The sequence below is a fragment of the Pectinophora gossypiella genome, chromosome 4, assembly GCF_024362695.1.
Source record: "Pectinophora gossypiella chromosome 4, ilPecGoss1.1, whole genome shotgun sequence".
Taxonomy (NCBI): Eukaryota; Metazoa; Arthropoda; class Insecta; order Lepidoptera; family Gelechiidae; genus Pectinophora; species Pectinophora gossypiella.
This window is the reverse complement of record NC_065407.1, coordinates 2,044,897-2,067,687: the sequence shown is the minus strand read 5'-3', so window position 1 is coordinate 2,067,687 and position 22,791 is coordinate 2,044,897. Positions and strand designations below refer to the sequence as shown.

At 37.8% G+C, this 22,791-nt stretch overlaps 1 protein-coding gene across 2 annotated transcripts in view; it reads left to right on the top strand.

The window, feature by feature from the left end:
* LOC126366205 (sorting nexin-25) overlaps positions 1 to 22,791 on the top strand; it is a 278,282-nt gene that overhangs the window by 93,602 nt on the left and 161,889 nt on the right. The window lies entirely within an intron of this gene.

The following is a 22,791-nucleotide window of genomic DNA, read 5'->3' as shown; positions in this document are numbered from 1 at the left end:
TGTCGCGCGAGTGCGGTGAGCGGCCGCGGCGACAGCGGCTCGCGGAGTGACGCCGCGCGTGCGCCAACACTCAATGTCCCAACTTCGCAAGACAACTCCCGCTCTCTGTCCCGCCAAACTCCGCCGACTCAGAGTTCCGAGTTCATTTCAACTCGAATCCACCTATTCTGCTATCTTGTGTTACACCTGAGCAGGTCCTTTTTATTTTGAGCTGTTGCTAAGTGTGATTGTACATTTAGTACCTATACTTAACTTATCTGCATTTTTCAGTATAAACTAAGTAGATAGGTATTTTAACCAAACTTTCAAGACACGAGATTGCTTTTTTCGTCTATGCGCTTTTTTTTGATCGCCGTTGAATATTCTTCTAAGTACTTACATAATACAATAGTAAAGTTTGCTATTATATTACGTAGAAGAATTTTCAACGACGATCAAAAAATTCGCAAAGACGAAAAAGAAAAGCAGTCTCTTCTAAAAGCTTCACTAATTAGCAGGGTTTTAGTTCTACCACGTAGTAAGGAAAACCGGTGTATAAAGGAACCTTTTTAGCGGGTGACATAAAGGCACGTTCACGGAGGCAGGTGACGGGTTGGCGACAACCGTTCAAAGCGGCGGCACGCGGCGGTCGGAAGCTATTTGCACGGCGGCGCGTTTCCTGCCACAGATTGCAACGGTGCAACGCCGGGACGATAAACCATATATTATACGTGCCGCATATTCTAAACGATGGATTGTTTACGTGTAAGGAGAAGTTTACGTCATGTCATGGATTAATATTTATTCGCAAGCATGAAAATTAAAAGTCGTAGATAGAAGTAGGTAAGTAATTATGTAATACATTATGAATTTAATGAAACTATGAAATAAAAGTACCTAAGTACACTAAATTACTGTCGAAGCTTTTTTTAACTTGACTTATTGTAGATTTGCCGCATATAGCATTAACTACTTGGTCGGACAAATGGGGAACGCTGGGGGCTTTCACCAGGTATCGTCGAAGCGAATAAACTACTCGGGTATATTTAAAATATTTACGTAAAAAAAAAGTAGATATACATACTTTTTAAGTGTAAAGATTTACGTAGGCTGATCCCATATCACCCTTAGGTTCATCATATCCAACATAGGACTTCGTTAAGCCGAACTACTTAACGGCTTAACTTGCCTTCCGAAGCACAGATCATTTTACTTTCGGACTGTCAAGGGATTCGAACCCGGAACCTCCGGTTCATGAGCCCAACTCTCAACCACTGGCTCACAGAGGCCATGATAAGAAAAGTCAAGGTAAATATACTTAGCAATGTGACAAAGACGGAGACAATAAATTCTAGGGAGATTCTCAAACGCCGTCATCTCGAAGCGTCGCAAGTTAATTCCGCCACATTGATTGACAGATTGCAGTATTTCCACTATATTACGATGAACGAATAACATCCCTACATAATATATTATGTATTATATTATAATGTAAATAAATATGACACATATTCGGCCATAAAGTAATGTTGTAGGAGTTTCTTCCCTCCCAAGCAGAAGGTCTAAGTAGCAAATCGTCCAATGAGCAACACGCCTAATTAGCAAAATGTTCATAATAAAAACGCCCGACTATCAGGTGGTGTGTGTAAAAAAACGTTTGTATAAGTAATAATAATAAATTTATTTCAATCAATCAATCAATAATACTTTATTTATTTTTCATAAACTGCCACAATATAATTGTTAATATATTTTTTTATTTTTATAGAAAAACATTTATTTAAAATTTGACCCAAGAATAAAACAAACGGGGTGAGCTAAATAAAACCGTTTAAAAAGTACAGTCATGAACAAAATCTATCAATGTAAAACTATAGTTGTACAGTATTGAAACAATCGATACTGAAAACAAATGAATGATACATATTTTGCTACATTAACGTTTTCATAATTAGACAAGTTACTTATTAGACGTTACGCGACAGACGATTTGCCTCTTGAACATAAATTAACTAAAACAGAAACTAAACCAACCTAACTAAATCAGCCAACTAAATTGTAATTTGTATTATGTATTATACATAAGTACATACATAAACTCACGCCTATTTCCTACCGGGGTAAGCACTATGGAATTCCATTTGCTTCGATCCTGACGGTTACGTATTTGAATATCTAAAATTGAAATACTTTACGTAAAAATACCTACGTTCAGAATCCCTAAAATCATTATACCTAATGGTTTTTCTAATTAAATTCAAAATACCGCAAGTTTAAAATGTCAAATGGATTATGCTACCTAAGTTCATAAAGCTAAAACTTGAAATATCTACGTTTAAAATCCCTTAAATTGATGTACCTCAAAGTTTATTGACCTAAATTCAAAATACTGTTAGTATGTGAAGATCAAAAGGTATAAGCAAAAAGAAACACGACCTATTACAGTATTAAATTTTAATCAACATAATGGTTATCAAAAATAAAAGTGTAATTTTCTACTTAGTAATACAAAGGTACAGAAATAATACAGTACACTAAAGTACGATAATAACCAACAAAAATTACAACTGCGATGATAATTATACGATAATTGACTTATCTTATAAATCAAATTATTATTTAAATTAAACCTAACATATTAATCATTACAGATTTTCTGCAATAGCTCGCAATAGATCCACGTGGCTGTATTCAGGAATTTTTTTTAATATGTTGTCAATTTTTCTCAACTTGTAATGACCTTTTCTCATCTCAGTCCACCCTCTTTTTTGCTCGCGGCGCCCGAACTACTATTTAAGAAAAACGCTCACGAGTGATGCATCATTTAGGTATTTTGACCACTGGGTATTTTAAACGTTGGTGTTATAACTGTAGATATTTTATTACATTAGACATTTAGTCCATTAGTTTTTTTAAACTTAGGTATTTTATAAGTCGGCGTTATAAGCTAAGGTATTATAAACCATTAGGTATAATGATTTTAGGGATTCTGAACGTAGGTATTTTTACGTAAAGTATTTCAATTTTAGATATTCAAATACGTAACCATCCTGACATAGTTCTCTTGCTTCCTCCACATTCATCAAACGTTTCATACACGCACGCCGGTTCAAAATAGATCTTACTGAACCTTTTCTAAGGACATCTCCAATTTGGTCAATGTAACGTCCTTCTACGTCTTCCTCTGCCAGCCCTGCCATCAACCATCGGTTATTTTTATGTATTTTTTATAAAATAATCTATTAAATGAATTAATTATGTAAGTAATAAAAATATCTATAATTCTATAATTAATTAATTAGTTTATAAAAATTACCAATTAATGAATTAATAATAATTAAATAAAATCAACAGCCTCCGTGGTCTAGTGATTAGAGCGTTAGGCTCACGATCTGGAGGTCCGGGTTCGATTCCCGATGGGGACATTGTCGAAATCACTTTGTGAGACTGTCCTTTGTTTGGTAAGGACTTTTCAGGCTTGAATCACCTGATTGTCCGAAAAAGTAAGATGATTCCGTGCTTCGGAGGGCACGTTAAGCCGTTGGTCCCGGCTATTAGCCGTAAAAACACCTCCACCAACCCGCAGTGGAGCAGCGTGGTGGAGTATGTTCCATACCCCTCCGGTTGATTGAGGGGAGGCCTGTGCCCAGCAGTGGGACGTATATAGGCAGTTTATGTAAATAAAATCGTGAATGTCAATACCTGTTATCTGTTACCGGCGTGCGTGTATGAAGCGATTGATGAATGTGGAGGAAGCAAGAGAAGTGTGTCAGGATCGAAGCAAATGGAATTCTATAGTCTCTGCTTACCCCGGTGGGAAATAGGCGTGAGTTTATGTATGTATGTATGTTATCTGGAGGATCCTAAGTGCATTGTTAATAAACATTTTATTTTTTAAATAAAACAATTAATAAAATAAGTTTTTCGCACTTATTCATATTGACATTTTGCGTTCATGTCCGGTGGGTATTAATGTACTTATAATATATGTTACTGTTGCCGGTGAGCCTCCAGGGCATTCGTCCTACTTAAATGTTACTAATGCAAAAGAAGCTATCGCTGTCAATCTGTCTGTTACATTTTCAAGTGGACTTGGATTCTTTTACAAGGACGGATGCTTAAGTACCTACGTGGGTGCCGCGATAACCAAAGTCAACTCACAAAAAGTCAGAAATATTTTACACTTAAAACATGATGTTTTTTTTAATTTCAGTGCCGAACATTAATGAGTTATTAATTTATTCAGAATCCTTCAAAACAGGACCCTTGTAGACTATTATCTCCCTAGCGTTATCCCGTTTTTCACAGGCCACGCTTACCTAAGCTGAAGCTTCGACAGGTCCGGGTTTTTACTTCAGGAGCGACTGACTTCCAACCTGAAGGGAAAACCAGCCCTATACAGAATAGGTCACATTCCTCTGAAACGCATTTTTCGGAAATGTCAGTTTCCTCACGATGTTTTCCTTCACCGTTGAGCACGTGAAACATATTCTAAAATAAGGCCCGTGTCGGGATTCGAACCTGCGACTTCTCAGTGAGTGTCAAGAGTTCTTCCAACTGGGCTATCACGGCTTCAAATTCAAATTCAAATAATTTTATTGTTAAACTATAAGTTGTTATTAGGCAGCTAAATTACTCAATTGTATGTCAATATTTTATGTTTATTTTTATTTTTTTAAAGAACGTCTAGGGCCCTGTGCCGAGGTTTTTCTTGCAGCTTCTTTTCCCCGGCTATACAGGTTGTGAGAAGCTGCAGTAGTTTTAGGCGGATGAGACGTTCGTTATGTAAAAATTGACGATTCAAAGTGTAACTATGTTACCTACTTAATAAAGATATTTTTGAATTTGAATTTGAATAAGGTCGAACATAATAATGCATTAGTTTCATTACAGCTACCTAGTTAGGTGTACAATATTACAATTCATGAATACTTACAGACAAATGACAATAAAGAAACAAAGTGCAATAACCATAATTAATAAACGTCAACTACACGTAATACAATTTCAATAACACAGTTTATACGCATGTCAATAAATTAAATAAAATAACATTCTATGGTCATTCAATTTCTAGGGGCATTTTCTTCGTAGGGGCCTTATGAACAAACACATCTAATATTCAATTTTCTAGCAAGCCATTGTATGCTGCATTCTATAAGAGAAACCCTCTCGTCTCAAGGTACTTACATCTACCTAACTGTAGTATTCTCGTACCGAGAGCCTTCACGACATACTACAACATAACATAAACTGCCTATATACGTCTCACTGCTGGGCACAGGCCTCCCCTCAATCAACCGGAGGGGGTATGGAGCATACTCCACCACGCTGCTCCACTGCGGGTTGGTGGAGGTGTTTTTACGGCTAATAGCGGGGACCAACGGCTTAACGTGCCCTCCGAAGCACGGAATCATCTTACTTTTTCGGACAATCAGGTGATTCAAGCCTGAAAAGTCCTTACCAAACAAAGGACAGTCTCACAAAGTGATTTCGACAATGTCCCCATCGGGAATCGAACCCGGACCTCCAGATCGTGAACCTAACGCTATAACCACTAGACCACGGAGGCTGTTGACGACATACTATTGTGTGTTATATTTTCCCACAAAAAGGATAAAGGCCAAATATTAATATTTGAATGGCCTGCACTATTCCTATTCCGCGAAATCTTATATCGCTGCCCGAACACCCTTTGACCTCGTATTTTGCCAGATCAGTAAGTACATACATTGTCTCTGGGAAAGGTATTGTGCTGTGATGACGCCCCGCCATTATGTATGCTTTGGAGAATTTATTATTCAAAGTATTTCATTGTCTCCATCTTAGCACAAATATCAGGATGGTCTGATAACCTATCACCATAGAATAAGGAATAATACTACATATACCCCTCAATCAACCGAAGGGGGTATAGAGCATACTCCACCACGCTGCCCCAATGCAGGTTGGTGGAGGTGTTTTTACGGCTAATAGCCGGGGCCAACGGCTTAACGTGCCCTCCGAAGCACGGAATCATTGCATCTTACTTTTTCGGACAATCAGACCCAGTCAGGGAGACCTGTGCCCAGCAGTGGGACGTATATAGGCTGTTTATGTTATGTTTTATGTTATGTATTACATATACGATGAGTAGCTCGGTGGCGGAGGAGCTCGGTGGCACAGCGGTTAACGCGCTCGGTCTGCTATTGTTGAAGTTAAGCAACTTTCGCAAAGGCCGGTCATAGGATGGGTGACCTGACCATAAAAAAAAAGTTTTCATCTCGAGCTCCTCCGTGCTTCGGAAGGCAAGTTAAGCCGTTGGTCCCGGCTGCATTAGCAGTCGTTAATAACCATCAATCCGCACTGGGCCCGCGTGATGGTTTTAAGGCCCGATCTCCCCTATCCATCCATAGGGAAGGCCCATGCCCCAGCAGTGGGGACATTAATGGGCTGATGATGATCTAAATATACCACCAGCGGCTGAGCTAGATTTACCTCACTTTCCCTCGGACATAGTTAAAACTTAAATCATATGGTGGCGACGGAAAATTCCACTTGATATTAACTCTGAATCATGGTCTGAATCAACCCCCTCAGTATTCGTTACGATGTCACTATCACCAGGTTACTTATTTTTTTTTTTGTTATAAAGATGGACTAGAAAAAGGTTCTAACACGTCTATGAATAATCGGCGTCAAGTGACAAAGAAGGCTTGAATGTTGAGGATTCCCGTCTAGATGGCAATAATGACGAGTGGAGGTGACTCGATGACTGCGCCGCAATTAGAATGAGTGCCACATTCCCCCCAAAATGCGGACCGAGATAATCCCGAATAAAGCCGCTATCAGCCTGAAATGTGTATTGAGTGGGCACTCGATGTGTAAGCACCTCACAAAATTGAAAGACAAATTGGAAACCGCGCCTGAGGAGAAAGTTTACGTATTCTACATTCCGGATTGTATCCCCGACGGCGTACGTAGAAGTGTATAGTAATTACACCCCCTCTTCCAGCTACATAAACTGCCTATATACGTCCCACTGCTGGGCACAGGCCTCCCCTCAATCAACCGGAGGGGGTATGGAGCATACTCCACCACGCTGCTCCACTGCGGGTTGGTGGAGGTGTTTTTACGGCTAATAGACGGGACCAACGGCTTAACGTGCCTTCCGAAGCACGGAATCATCTTACTTTTTCGGACAATCGGGTGATTCAAGCCTGAAAAGCCCTTACCAAACAAAGGACAGTCTCACAAAGTGATTTCGACAATGTCCCCATCGGGATTCGAACCCGGACCTCCAGATCTTGAGCCTAACGCTCTAACCACTAGACCACGGAGGCTGCTCTTCCAGCTATATAAGTATTATGTAATAGGGTACGAGCCTATTGCCATTAACCGGTCACAAATCCTGGAAATAAGCTAGTTTTCAACTAGTTAAATGAGTTACTTTTTATTAAACGTCAAAACACGAAAATACTATGGAATTTATATAAAAATCTTGAATTTATGTTTGGATCATAGGGTGGTATTAATAAACGAATCTCAGCTGAGACTGCCCTCAAGATCATGCTCAAGTCTCTGTTTTTATATGAGAACTGTCGCATTGACATGATCTTGAGGGCAGTATCGAAGCTGATATTAGTTTATTAATACCACCCATAAATGATTATCACGTACTCAGCTGTGAAGAACAACGTCGTGAGGAAACCCACATTTCCGAGTAATGCATTTTCGGAAGTATATGACCTTACCTGTATTGGGATGATTTTCCCTTCGCGGGTTGGATGGTCAGACAGGCAGTCGCTTCTGTAAAAAATTGGACCTGTCAAATCTTCAGGTTAGGTAAGGGGACCCTGTGAAAAACGGGATAATGCTAGGGGCTTTACTTTGCAAGGCAATTTTGAATTTTTAATAACAAAATACTTACAATTTTAATTAAGTACTTTTATATGTGTCAAGTGACAGTAATTAAGTACGTTAGACAGTAATTCGCTTAATTTTCAATAATAAAATTTAAGTCCTTGGTATGTTGAAGATATCAATTTAATGGTAACACTTATGTAAATAGCTCGGTGGCGCAGCGGTAAACGCGCTCGGTCTGCGATTGTTGAAGTTAAGCAACTTTCGCAAAGGCCGGTCATAGGATGGGTGACCACAGAAAAAAAGTTTTTCATCTCGAGTTCCTCCGTGCTTCGGAAGGCACGTTAAGCCGTTGGTCCCGGCTGCATTAGCAGTCGTTAATAACCACCAATCCGCACTGGGCCCGCGTGGTGGTTTAAGGCCCGATCTCCCTATCCATCCATAGGGAAGGCCCGTGCCCCAGCAGTGGGGACGTTAATGGGCTGGTGATGATGAAATAGCTTTTGAGCTTACCATAGGATTGAGCATACCTGGTTTTATTATAAGTGACTTCGGCCATTTGATATCAATGGCTTCGCTGACGGATCGGAGCTATTCCATCTTAACACACAGTTTGTTACGTTATAGACCCCTGTCTATAAGGCAACAAACAACAACCCAGGGGCGTTAGGTAGGTAATGACGGTGATTTAAAAGAAACGTGACGTAAACACACACTGTACTCAACAAAAAACTATTGGCTCTCGTAAATAGATGGAATGGTCTTATCTTTTATGTAATAATAATGTACACAATAGAACTCGTAAAAACTAATACATTAGAGACAGAAGGTAAAGTTTTTTGATAAATATTTGTTACATTAATTTGTTGTTTTACGCGTCAGTTCTTTCAAAAATGTGAAATAATTAAAATGTGATGTATACATATATATATATATATATATATATATATATATATATATATATATATATATATACAGGGTGTTAGTGACATCGTAACGAATACTGAGGGGGATGATTCAGACCATGATTCTGTGTTGATATAAAGTGGAATTTTCCGTCGCAAAATTCATGGTTTTTTTTTTAGTTTTTTAAAATTATTTTCAATTCTATACTTTTGCGATGAAAAATTCCACTTGATATTAACTCAGAATAATCAGCTGTTTCATCCCCCTCAGTATTCGTTACGATGTCACTTACACCCCGCACAAGTACATACTGTACCCATACAAATAGGTGTGGGTGTTAGTGACACCGTAACGAATACTGAGGGGGATGATTCAGACCATGATTCTGAGTTGATATCAAGTGGAATTTTCAGTCGGAAAATTCATGAAAATTTTTGTTTTTCTTTTTATTATTTTCTGTTCCATACTTTAGCGACGGAAAATTCCACTTCATATCATCTCAGAATCATGGTCTCAATCATCCCTCAAAGTTTTCGTTACGACGTCACTAACACCCTGTATATTATTTCACATTTTAATTTGAAGAACTAAAATATGAATTTTGTTTACTCCGAATTGGTAAAGTGATATACAACGGAGTCTTAGTAAAGGCACAGACTGGACAATGCATACAAGAATCTCGTTCTCACCGTTTGCCGCCTAACCCGTGAGTGCGAGCGAGATAGACAGTCTGCGCGCGCATCGTTACTCCTTAACAGCTTACTGTCATTTGGACTAAAGTGAAATCCAGCAGGGGGCGAGGTAAATTTAGGTCGACACCGATACTAATTCGTGCGGGGCAGAGAAGTAGCCGTTCTTCCCGAACTATTATTTATTCTCTGTCAAAAGTAACCTTATGTAACAGTACCTACTGCTTACCGTATGCTTCCTGACACGTAGAGCGACCAAGATATAGTCCTTGCGCTTCTTGCTTACTCCTTAGCAAAAGCTAAGACCCAGAGACCACACCCAGAAATGTAAGTCCCAGAGGGGGTGAAGTCGGCGCCAGATTAGAATTAGTGCGGGGCGGAGAATTACCGTTCTATTCGTAGTATTACTCTTTATTCTATACCTAAGTACGTATGAAGCGACTGCATGAGACTTCTACTTCCTATTTTTTGTTTCGCTGTCCCTTAGTAAAGGCCTCTCATAGTGTCCCTCTGAGCGCACATTACGCGTGGTTATATCCGGATTCTATTTCATATCGCCTGTGAGGTGTGACCACGGCCGTCCCTCGAGGCACGTCGTAACAGGAGGCAAGACTGATGGTACCTTAATACAGTACTTTTGGAATATTATCTCGGATTATTATCCATACTTACTAATATTATAAATGGTACATTGTGTATGTGTGTGTCTGTCTGTTTGTTTGTCCGTCCTTCACGGCAAAACGGAGCAACGAATTGACGTGATTTTTTTTTAAGTGAAGATAGTTAATCGGATAGAGAGTGACAAAGGATATCCTTTTCCCTAAAATGGGGGGTGGAAGTTTGTTAGAGCATTCCGAAATTTTCATGGTAGAAAGCTTAAAATGAGTACGCGAGCTATTTGTGACTAACAAAAAATTCTTTAATCATTTTTTTGTGGACATCTGCCCTCCAGCCCTTCAAAGAGGGGGTGAAATTTTATATTGGACTATTCGTAGTTTTCAAGGTAGAAAGCTAAATTTTGGTACATCAGGAAAGTGGTGTTATCCCGTATTTAACGCGAGCGAAGCCGCGTGCAAAAGCTAGTCATTGAATGAATCTAATGTAAAGTACAGATTATAAGAGGTGTCTATAGTATATTCTATAAATTTACGACGTAACATCGATCCTATTTTGTAGGTCCTAGACACCTACTAGCTATATATCGAGTCATGCACATCCGTCATACACGTGAACACGTCACATACTTCACACATTCAACTCACCTCACACAACCGACAACGTAATACTGTGTTTTAAAGCTACTAATTGCGAATTTAACCAGGTTTCGACAATCAAGAAGTATTTTACTACTTTTCTTGTTCGTACTGAACCTTACTTAGTAAGCACCATTTTCCATTGTCTTTTTCGGTCTAAGACACTATGCATGCATTGTAAACAATGCTCATGTAAACTCTAAAACAAATGATGTCTATGTCTTCCAATTGTGTCCTCTCGTCAGCGATATAAATATTAGTATTTTAAATAGTATTTATTTTATATAAAATTGTATATTTTTCTCCATATAAGTACCTATTTCCACAGCCTGTCCGAGTTTATTTGCGCCGAAATTTTAGGTCACGTTCCGACGTTCATAACAACTCTCAAGCTTGGAGCTTCAAAATTCAATTTCCATACATAAATACCAAGTACGCTTCCAATAGAGCTACGCACCGTAGCGCTTGTAGCAGCGTAGCTCGTAGCGGGTGCTACGCCAAAAGCACTGATTGCTGTTTATTCTGTTAAAACTTCGTTTGAACTTCAATCTTATTAGCTAGTGATAAACACTAAAATGTTTAATATATACATAATATAAACTCATGTCTATAATTCCTAATAGGGTAGGCAGAGGCACAAGTAATTAGAAAACCACTTCCAGTCACTTTTAGTCGAACGAAGTTTTAGTAAAACGAAGTCCAATTCGAGGTCGATTTTTGTCACACTTAGATTGCCTGGAGGAAATTTCTGTTTAGAATTAAGGCCACCTTTTATGCTCCTTCTGTCCTTTTATGTTGTGTTATGTCCAGTAAAGTATTTTGAAAAAATTTGAAACCCTAACATTGATATGACGAATCGCATGGTGATGAGGTGACCAGGGGCCTGTTTCATAAAACTTACAATTGTAAATTACAATGATAATTCGATGTTCATTACGTAACTAATATGAAACTGCAGAATATTCGTGATCACACACTCCGCAATGTACATCAAATTGTCTTTGTTGTTATAAATTACTTACAAAAATATTTTAAAATGTATGGCTTAAAAATCATTCCCTTACTAAGTTATCATTCTCACTTTTAATTTTTTTGACTCCTTAATCCCCTTGAAAGTTGAAAATACTGGTAACCGTTATGTTCAGACAATTACTCTATGTTGTATGATAGTTACCTAACGTTAATAAATAAAAACACGATATACAGGGTGGCCCAGAAGTTCAGGTTCAAAATGATAAATTAGAAAGAGGGGCTCATTAGCTACCAGAAACACCCCCATGTATGTTCAGCAATTATTTACGGTTTAGGAGATATGACCCATTTTGTACCTTTTTCTAGATTTTCTACCTTACTTCAGAAATAATCTTTTTGTCGCTATCCCTTTCTTAATAATTATTTTATTTTACTTCATAACTATGCCTAAGTCTGTGTACCGCTGAATCAAAGATAAATCAAAGTGAAATCAAAGATAAAAAAAAAGTTATCGGAAGTCAAAGTGAGAATTCGACCAAAATTGTTACAGTTGTTAAAACTTCGCCGAAGAATAATAAACACATGAGATTGTCATGGACACTGAAAGTATTTCTAAAAACTGCTCCAATTAATAGGCTTTTAGAAACATTAAAAAAAAGTACCCCTAATATTTCATTTTGAACCTGAACTTCTGGGCCACCCTGTATAACAAAAATATTTTTTTACCTTTTTTGAACAACCATTTTATATTGTTAATATGTTTACAATAGAGAATATACTCCACTCCCCTGCGAATACATACGCCAAATAGCATTATTCACGGTCGCGAATTCGGCCGTGTTTGATCGTCGAGGTGCCGATCTACTGCATAGCCTCCGTCGAAATTCTAAAAAGAACCAATTGGTAACACCCCAACACAAATTAAAAAAGAGTGAGCAATCTGTTTATATAATAGGCCTATCTGTATATAATCGCTTACCACCGGAAATACTGGATGCAGCGTCCACCCAATCTTTCAAAAAGCTCATAAAAGAGTGGTTATTTAAGAATATATTTTATGACTTTAATGAATTTCTATCCTATAATAATGTATATGCCGTGACCAGATCGTAAAATTGATAATTTCATGATGTGGTCGACCATTTCATGAAATGGTCATATTTCATGAAATGGCCAACTTAAGTTGACCATATCGTTGAAACGTCAACGTTTAATGATATATCAATCAACGTTTGGCCATATCGTTAATGTAGGCGGTGTCCATGCTATGTGGTGTAATAAAAATGCGAATAGTCGATTAATTTCTTAGGTTCAAAATTATGTACCTATTCGATATGAAAAATTTCACAATTACATTGATTCATCGATTATAATATCAATCAAGTTTTAAATATAATCGACACCAGCGCCACTATCGGTGGATAATGTTACTATTTTACGATATGATTGCCAACCTTTGGCCATATCATGAAGTAATCATGCATTTAGTTGCTCATATTGTTAAACGTTCTGTGTTCATTGATCTGGCCAAACTACATCATGATGTGGCCAACGAATGATATTCTATTTCATGAAATGTGACCATTTCATGAAATGATCGAGCACATCATGAAATGATCAATTCTATGATCTGGCCACGAGATATACACTTAATTAATGTACTTACCAATGACATGTCGCTTACGTTACCAATAAAGATTTGTATTTGTATAAATACGATTCTATTAATAAAATACATATCTCCTAAAAACATTTTTTTCCAATACTTAGGTAAAAACGTATCGATATTTCGATATCGTTTCCATTGTCCTGTAATCCGATTATCGCACTACAGTAACTTGATTTATCCGCTTACGTTTAACGTGCTGTATGCTACGATAAATATATACATTTATATTATATATAATAAATACCTAAGCTTGAGCCGTGATCGCCCAGTTGATAGAACGCTTGCCTCTCACTTGAGGTCGGTTCTTGAGGTCGCAGGTTCGAACCCAGTACAGGCCAATGATTGTCGAATTTGTTTTCGAATTCATATTTGGATCATAAATGATTATCACGTGCTCAGCGGTGAAGGAAAACATCGGAAGGAAACCCACATTCACATATATGGGAAATAAATATGTATGTAAAGAGATGCTTTTGTTATCAGTTGGGGATTTTTAAATTACAAATTAATTTAGTGATTGCCTGGAAGAAATTGCTTCAGAGCAATAAAGCCGCCCATTTCTACTGCTGCTAAATGTTTTATAAATCGTGGCTGACTATGCAAACTGGCGTATCTGCAATTTTTTGTTAAAATAATTTGTGTCTTATTGACAATGACAAAAGGTGCAAATATCAGATTTGCTAAAAATTTCTGATAAGTACGTCAGTTAGCGACGGCAGCGACGAAATGTTTGTATGTTTTGTTTGTGTGCAATTAAGTAAGTATATTTTGTAATTGTGATTTGATTCGTTGTATGTTTTTTTCGATAATATTTTATGTTTATGTTTTTCTTTTACAAATTTAGAGTTTTCCTCAACATCTCACTCAGGCGTATTGAATTTTCAATGGTTGAAGTCGGAGTAAAACCCTGATACAGTAGCCCTCATATTTTTCTATCGTGTGGGTTGTGAGGTGGATTACCAACCTCAGAGACCCTGGTGTCAGGGTTATATTGAGCTGCCAAAGGGCTTTGACACGGCTAACGTAACGACTACGTACTTACACTAGTAAGTAATGTTTTGTAAATTTGTGTGCAATAAAGTGTTTTATTATTATTATTAATAACCGGGACCAACGACTTAACGTGCCTTCCGAAGCACGGATCATCTTATTTTCGGGTCAGGTGATCAGCTTGTAATGTCCTAATCATACTAGGGCTCATGAAGTGATTTTTGTGATATGTCCCCACTGGGATTTGAACCCTGGGAGCCCAACGCTCAACCACTGAACCACAATGGTCGTATCTTCGCAACAATCGCCCTGTACTTCATATAATGAGGCCATTTGGACGATATTCTGCCCGTTGATACCTCAATCTTCTGAGCTTAGCTTTAAAGATAAAATTTCTTAAAGTAACGATAAAATTATCGACAATACAAAACACATATCCATCTTAAGAGTGCAATCCCTAAAGATTATGAATAGTATTTGTTTTGTTTTAACGCACTGAATACTCTCAGTTTGAAGCTCAACAAATTAAACCCTTCTACAATATCAATAACTTTATCTGATTAACAAGTTAAATGAAGAAAAAAGTATACTATTTAAATATTAAATTTTCCGAGATGAAAAATTTACCTAATGAAATTTCCATCCCAATTAATCTCGGCGAAACTTCATCCAGCGAACTCAGGAACATTTTATTTTAAACGATTTTTTTTATTCATTTACACTCCTTCTCCTTAATATTTTCCAAGAATTTAAGGCGAGAACTAAAAAGCTAAGTGCGTGTTTATGCAGGGTGTTAAAGATAGGTATTTTATGGATATGTAGTAGTAACGTGGATGATTTTCCCTATTTTCAGTTACATACAAGGTATTAGTGACATCGTAACGTAAACTTCGAGGGATGATTCAGACCATGATTCTGAGTTGATATCAAGTGGAATGAAATTAATTAGAAAACACAAAAAAACGTCATGAATTTTCCGACAAGAAATTCCACTTGTAATTAATTAAGAATCATGGTCTGAATCATTCCCCTTAGTATTCGTTACGAAGTCACTAACACCTTGTATTTTGACTTTTTATTAATTATTTCATTTACTGGAAGGGATTACGATTTAATTACCATTTCCCGAAAGGGCATTGGACTACAATAAACGTTCTAATTGGAATGAAAACAAGCCATATAACTTCCCAATAACGTTTTTCTTAGGTTTCCAATAATTTCCTCTTACCGGGGTATCATTTGTCTGCAAATGTCCTTGGAAATATAAGGAGGGAAAGAACTCGTATTTGAAATAGATTCCTGGATTGAATCTTAATAGACAATCAAGTGGAGGGATTTGTGCATCAGCCGGCGGATGGAGGGCATTAGGAGACAGTCCTCTCGCAGCCGGAATTCAACCGACGACCAGGGGTGTAGCTAGGGGTCCCCCAGAGGTGAACCGCGTCAGGTGTCAACCGTGACAATAATCGGTTTTTTGACGTAAGTAACTTATTTTTTACATTTTTAAACTTAAAATTCATACAAAACATCATAATTTCTTTCGAAATTAAATCTCTAAGATTCGAACTCGTTCTATCCAAGTTATACACTTAAACGTGGTCATACTTATAACTTTTGCGGCGATACATTGTACTTCCAACAAGATTCTTTAAATCAGAAAAACGACAAATATTCGTCAAGGGTCAAAGGTTATATTTTACGGTTATTTTATTCTCATTAATTTTAATAGTTGGGGTGACATCCCAACATCCGCAGCGGGTGTCACCCTTGGGAATCACCCTGGGGTGTCACCCTGGGGTGTCACCCTAGCCACGCCACTGCCCTGAAACCGCAGGGACCTCGGCATTTGCCGCTATTGTTCCTTCGACTTTAGGTATAGGTACACGCGACCACATCATAATACAATCTCAGTCAGAACGTCGAGATGTTCTATTGTTACGGGATCACGGGATATGAGATTATCCCTAAACTATACGGAAACTGAGGTTACGTCTGTTGACTTCTCCAAACATTCGCGTCTGAAATAGATTAAAATTACACGATCTGTCGAGCGCGTTCCAATGTAATATTCTTGTTCGTTTATTTTGGTAGTAAACGGATACTGTAATATTTAGTAAATTATCGAAATTTAAATTTCGGACGTCATATCGATTACTTGAGGAGCCGTGGTAGTCCAGAACGCTTGCCTCTCTGGCCTAATCCAATGATTGTCGAATTTGTTTTCGAATTCATGTCATCATAAATGATTATCACGTGCTCAGCGGTGAAGGAAAACTTCGTGAGGAAACCCACGTTCCTGAGAAATGCATTTTCGGAGGTATGTGACCTAACCTGTTTTGGGCTGGTTTTACCTTCGCGGGTTGGAAGGTCAGACAGGCAGTCGCTTCTGTAAAAAACCGGACCTGTCAAATCTCCAGGTTAGGTAAGCGGACCCTGTGAAAAACGGGATAATGCTAGGGAGATGATTATGTATGGATTACTCGTGGCTCTGCCCAGTGCATTACACATTGCGGGAGTTCGTGTATGTATGATGTATGTGTGTTATAATTAGTGATGTTACAAAGCTCCGTAATCGAACCCGAAACTATGGGATATCCGAAATAAGAAACTAACCGTAATCGTAAGCGATATAGCAACAGAATCTAATCTAAATGAGACACATGCCAGGCCCGGCCGAATTGATATCGCGTCCTTTGCATTGCTTATTTTTTCATCAGTAAGTACATAATAACATCAACAGCTTCCGTAGTCTAGTGGTTAGAGCGATTCCCGATGGGGTCATTGTCAAAATCACTTTGTGAGACTGTCCTTTGTTTGGTAAGGACTTTGGAGGGCACGTTAAGCCGTTGGTCCCGGCTATTAGCCCTTAAAACACCTCTACCAACCCGCAGTGGAGCAGCGTGGTGGAGTATGCTCCATACCCCCGTATATAGGCTGTTTATGTCTATGTATGTTTTATATAATAACATCACCCTGTGGAGTGGGCAGGGATGACTTACGAATCTACCAACTAAATATTTCTAACTCTGTTTTTACTGTACTCTTCAGTATTTGGGTGAATATCAAAATTTCAAGTTTGGTGGCGAAATTTCGTATAATTTTTTTGTGAAAAATTGGGTTCCGACATGAAAAAGATCAAAAAGGATCCTCGGTTCAGACATGAAAAAGGATCCTTTCCAAAAAACCTCCTCCTTCCCTTTCCTTCCCTCCTTCCTTTTTTTCTTTCCTTTCCTTCTTTTTCCTTTCCTTTTTTTCCTTTCTCCCAATTTTTCACGAAAAAAATATATGACAATTCGCCACCAAACTTAGCACATTTTGATATTCACCTATTTACTAACATAGAGTAAGATATACCCAATGAGTATTATTATTTGAATAAATATTATTATAACATACCATAACTTAACATACTAATAATCTAAATACCAACAACGACATTTTTGTTAGACCAACGGGTTAGACCAATGTAAGCTGTATCGCCATCTACAAATGTCGAGCAATGGTCCTTCAATGTAATTTTACATTTACGTCTCATAAATAAAGTAATGTTATGGGCGATAGGCTGATCCCTTATCACCATAAGGTTCATCATATCCATCTTTGGACTTCGTATCAACAGTGGCTGCAAGTTGTCTTTGATTACTTGTGGCTCTGCCCACCCCATTAGGGATTACGGGCGTGAGTTTATGTATGTATGTATGTAAATAAAGTCAAATCATTTACCTGTTTTTTATTTTATAATTCTTTAAAAATCTCATATCTGTGACTGAATAATCCGAAATTAACACATAATCCCACATTATTTACTTAACATCCAAAAGTTCAGTATACTTAAGTAAGTACATTAACATCACTGGCCACAGTTAATTTTCTTAATACCAGGTGAGATTGTGGTCGAAGCGAATCTATAGTCAATAAAAACCTTACCTAACCAATACCAGAAAAAAACCTACGTGACCTTTCATTTCGAAAAAGGAACCTAAATTAAAATTCCTGTCACACTTCTCGCGGATGATAATCTAAACATTACCTTGATAGTAAATTGGTGTTGGCTGACGGTTTCATGAGAAAATCCTACTTATCTGTTCCGTGGTTCCATGGGTTTCGCGGCATTTTGCAGCGGTGTGTTGACGCATGCGCGCAGCTGACTCCTGGCGGCGACTCGCGCGGGATAGCGCGGGCTCGCGACACGCTCTACACCCGTGACTCAAATTCAAATATAGAACCGAAACTCAACCCGAATATGAGTAAGTTTAAATTACGCGCGAAAACTGTCGAAACAGTGATCGGGGTCATTGCCCTTCTGCTCAGGTGAGTACTTTCAAAGTTTTTCGTAGTTTTTTCTATATATGTATAGTTAGCTATAGGACGTATTTGTTTATAAACACAAATATATATATATATAGAAATACTACATCTACGTTATACTTTCTTATATTTAACTTCTTTTTGTAACAATATTCTCCGTTATCCCGTTTTTTACGGGATTCGCTTATCGAACCTGAAGATTTGACATTTCTCATTTTAATAGAAGCGACTGCCTATCTGACTTTCCAACCTTGGTGATTTCTTTATTAAAATCAGATAATATTATTTATGATTGAAAGGAAGGACAAATCACATTTAACACAAATAAGTTATATATAACTTAATATAGTAGGTACTTTATAAATAAAATAATTATGCAACATAATAGGGTATATATGACTGGGTCAAAGATAAATTGTATAACTCTAATCTAGAACTAGAAGCCCGTGTAAGATGAACAAAAATAAATCCCATTTTAATTTTCGAATTTTATTTATTAATTAAGTACTAAAGTACTAGGTTTGGCAGCTTTTATTAATGACGTCACAAAGCATTTCAATATAATTTCCGAACAAAAATTTCGTTTTGACGTTTCGTAAAAGCATCTCATTTGACTAAATTGTGAAGTAGCCTATTAATTATGTAATTTTATTAAGAAAATGTTTTTTAGTTTGTAGGACAATAATAAAAACAATATACGTACGGGTCAAATTGATAATCTACTTCTTTTGAAGACGGTGGAAAAATAAAACCATTACTTCTTATAAGTATTAATGTCTGCGTGGTTATGTGTGTAGTAGGGAATGCAATCTCGCAAGATATCGTCAAATTTTTGGGGATCAATCCCGAAGCATAATATTACGAGATCCCATTCGAGATGGACGGGGTTAGGCGAATCTCCTTGAGTTCTTTTTGTTTTGATTATGCCGATTTCTAAAGAAAACTTAATTATATAGTTAGTAATTTATTTTAATTACTTTCCTATCACAAAGAAGTAATTTTCATCGTTTTCAGCCATCCTAACTTTTCATTTTTTTATGAACTAGACGAGATCCCGCAAATGTCGGAATCTCGCGAGATTGATATTTCCAGCCCCGCGGGAACTCGAATTTGCGATTTCGGGTCGGGATTGCATTGTCTAGTGTGTGGCTACATTTAGTTATTGATCGGGACTACTTCGATTACATTTGCTTATAAATTGGCGTGGAGATAGACAAATTGTATCTGTTATGGTAATGTGACGATTCAGGTGATTCTGTAATGAAGGACCCTCGTCAAGTGTCGCTTGCCTACATAGCGTACCTTACGTTTCGAACGTTCACTGTAATGCTTAACTTACGGCCTTAGGGCCCCCTCTCACTAGGACGCGTGCCTCCAAAATGTACATAATGTTAATGACTTGATGTTCGCTCGCGACTCCAACCGTCATTATTGGCCTTATACGTCTGTGTCAGATGATTTATGACGTCATTGCTTGGAAGAAATGCACTTTCTTTCATGGCTGTGCAAGCCAATCTTAAAGCGGCTAACTAGCATACAGGAGAAGACTCCGACTGGTAGATTGTCCTTCGCAATTAAAAGACAATATTAAATTACTCTAAAGCGGGATAGTGATATGAGTGAAAGAAACGGAAATAGCGCGTCAAGATCGTAGTAAGTGGAATTCCGTGGTCTCTGCCTACCCCAATAGAAAATAGGCGTGATCTAGTATGTATGCACATTTTTATTAAACATTACTTAAACATAAACAGCCTATATACGTCCCACTGCTGCCTCCCCTCAGTCACCTGGAGGGGGTATGGAACATTCTCCCCCTATTCCTAGTAGTCTTACCGAATAGTCTTACCAGTTGAACTACTGGGAATTTCCTTCCCAATAGACTTACCGAATAGTAAGACTTCGCTTTTCCCATTAAGGGGACATTCTCCACCACACTGCTCCGTTACGGTTTGGTGGAGGTGTTTTTACGACTTATAGCCGGCACCAACTGCTTAACGTGCCCCTCCAAAGCACGAAATCATCTTTCTTTTTCGGACAATCAGGTGACAATCAGCCATGTTACGAAACAAAGGACAGACTCACAAAGTGATTTCGACAATGTCCCCATCGGGAACCGAACCCGGATCTCCAGATTGTGAGCTTAACAATCTAATGACTAGACCACAGAGGCTTTTTATGTACATGCAATTATAAAACTGCATGCCTATGGAATAGAAGAAAAAGGTTGGAAAGAACTTTTTTGTTTTTTTTTCTTGACGTGACTTATTGTAGATTTGCCACAGATGGCATTAACTACTTGGCCGGACAAAATTGGAAAGAACGTAACGCGCAGTTTGTACGAGAACCGCGGCGCACCTGACAGCTAGACTTCAGAGGGGTTAACACCACATTGAAGCAAATTCACCTAAAAAAGGAATATTATTATTTGACATTTGTTACCATTGCGCACTTATTTTAATATGCGCGAATATCAAATAACAATATTGCTTTGATGCGAAAGAAGCTGCAAGAAAAACCTCGGCATGTGTGAGACGTTTTTTTTTAAAAAAATGTATCTATATGAGGGTCGGCAGACCCAACTTCGGTCAGTGATAGGTAACAGGTAATTAATACCTATAGGAGCTTATGTACAGTCATGAGCAATATAATGTACCCACTTTAGGACTCTGTCGCTCTAACATATTTGACATTTAGTGAGACTTACAGTTCAATTTGTCATAAAAGTTAATGTGACAAGGTACCAAAGTGTATATATATTAATGCTCGTGACCGTAAGTATACAGCCACTGAAATTTTATGTTAAGAAAACGTTCCGTGCTACGTAGTATATTGCATTACAGTCTTTCAGGTTTCAGTTTCAGCAACGTTGCCGACGGCAAAGAATTTCCAGGCGTTCTTGTAAATTGCGCGCTATTATTCTTTTTTACATAACACACGCTATAAGCTACGCAGCTTCAAACTAAATAAAGATATATTAATACGTTACACACACAATGTTGCCAACTGCTAGCTTTACCCGGTTGCTAGATAATTTTTATAATGTTGCTACACTGTCAGATTTTTTTAGCCCAAATAGTTGCAAGAAGGAACTAAATGATACATATAATAAAACCTATAAATCTTCAATAGTTCTTCGCACAAGTTCGTTCACAATATAACGGCCAGGCACGGATTGATAACTACTGAATTTTGATGAGTTACATCGTATATTTTATTATGGTATTGTGTTTACAATTTTCCTCATTAATTACACGAAATCCCTTGTACATACATAATATACGAATATTGTGCAATTCCAACAATAGTTCGTACATACGGGTGAAATTGATAACCTCCTTATCTTTCGAAGTCGGGTAAAAATAAAGGCAAAACATAAAATCGTACCTACAACCTGAAACGTGGCTAATCCAATGAAATGACATCATACTTGGATTAATCCTAACATGTCGCGTCAATGTTTATTATTTTCTCATCATTTCTCATCAAAAATCCTATCACATATTATTGATGGCATGTTATTACACTTTTGTGTCCTCAAATATATCTTATTCGGGGTTGTTTATTAAAAAAAAAACTGGTCAAGTGCGAGTTGAATATCCGCAGTGAGGGTTCGCGCGGTGAGCGTACAACTGCTAAAGACAAAATTGTATTATACGTTCTTATTTCAAGTCTTTGTATGATTTATATACGTAGTATAGGTCTATATTTTATTCTACCTACGATTAAGTTTTCGGTTAAGTATATCTATTATAATTTAGTTTTTATATTATACTTTTACATAACATAACATAAATAGCCTATATACGTCCCACTGCTGGGAACAGGCCTCCCCTCAATCAACCGGAGGGGGTATGGAGCATACTCCACCACGCTGCTCCACTGCGGGTTGGTGGAGGCATTTTTACGGCTAATAGCCGGGATCAACGGCTTAACGTGCCCTCTGAAGCACGCAATCTATTTTTCAGACAATCAGGTGATTCAAGCCTGAAAAGTCCTTACCAAACAAAGGACAGTCTCGCAAAGTGATTTCGACAATACCCCATCGGGAATCGAACCCGGACCTCCAGATCGTGAGCCTAACGCTCTAACGACTAGACCACGGAGGCTGTTATATTATATTTACCAGAAAATTAAAAAAAATGATCATAATAGGTACTTATAGTAAAAAATATTTTCTGCTTCC